This window comes from Nematolebias whitei, chromosome 13 (assembly GCF_014905685.2).
Source record: "Nematolebias whitei isolate Nwh7 chromosome 13, NemWhi1, whole genome shotgun sequence".
In the NCBI taxonomy this organism is placed as follows: Eukaryota; Metazoa; Chordata; class Actinopteri; order Cyprinodontiformes; family Rivulidae; genus Nematolebias; species Nematolebias whitei.
This window is the reverse complement of record NC_056510.1, coordinates 7,651,003-7,652,349: the sequence shown is the minus strand read 5'-3', so window position 1 is coordinate 7,652,349 and position 1,347 is coordinate 7,651,003.

The window sequence follows — 1,347 nt, the reverse complement described above, 5'->3', positions numbered from 1 at the left end:
ATGGTTGAGCTTATTTTAGCTTTAAGCTATGGTTTAGCTTATTTTTGGTTTACGCTCTGGTTAGCTAGTTGTAGCTTAAAACTATGGTTTAGCTCATTTTAAAGCTAAGGATTTGCTGAGTTTGGCTTTGAGCTAATGTTTTGCTAACAACAGCTTTACCGATGTTACCACTTTAGCTAAATTGGCAGCTATAGTTGAACTAATTTGAATTTTAAACTATGTGTATGCTAATTTTAGCTTTAAGCTATGGTTGTGCTAGTTTTAGCTTTGGGTTAATATTTTACAAATTTTAGATTTAACTAAATGGTTTTGGCTGATTTTAGCTTTTAGTTTTGGTGATTTTTCAGCTGTTATTCAGCTCAGACAGTTTTTTTTTTTTCTGGGTTTGTGTCTTAATCTGTTCAGAACGGCAAAAAATACTTCAGTCACCTTTAATATCACCCATCAGAAAGCAAAAGATGGGTGATATGCATTCTCACATAGACCTATAATTAATATTGTTGTTGTTTTAGTTTTAAAGCCTTTTTGTTACTTGCAGTGATTTTGGAGCATTTTATATATTAATTCAATTCAGTTTACTTAATTAGCGCCAATAACAAAAGTCATCTCAGTGCACTGAACAGAAACATTCACATATAAAATAATAATTTAACATTTTTTATCTGAGGAGCAGACTGCTGAGAGTTTAACTCCATCACAGACTCTCATCTTGAGCGAGCATGAAGGCGACAGTGGAAAGGAAAAACTCCCTCATGAGGAAGAAACCTTTAGCAGAACCAGGTTCAGGACAAGCGGTCGTCTGCTTCGACCGGCTGGGTTTGAGAAGAATAGATACACAATGGCAGGTCAAGAATCACATGTTAAGATAGAAATAGTATCAGACCACGTGTCAGCCTCACGGACAGAAACTGGAAGTTGGTTCCACAAGAGAGGAGCCTGACAACTGAAAGATCTTCCTCCCATTCTTCTCTTCTTCATTCTCTGCAAGTGAGTCTGAGAGCGAAGTGCTCTTTTAGGAAAATATGGAAATTAAAGCTTCATGTTTTGATGTCAGCAATCCAACAATAAATGTTTCACTTGTTTGTTTCAGAACAGAAAAGTCGTTTGAAAGCATTTGTCTCACTGCTCTGGTCTGGACTCTGAGACTTCAGCGGTTCAGAGTTCAGCTGCAGTCACGAGCCTGAGGTGGGTCCGTGCTGCCCTCTCGTGGTGGCAACCGATTATTACAGTTTAAACAGAAATAAAAAATACATGTAAATGTTTTAATTTGAGACGAGTCTCCTGCTGAGCTGCACGTTCAGGGCTTTAAGATTTTAGGGTTTTAAAGAGGGAAATGTACTTTTTATG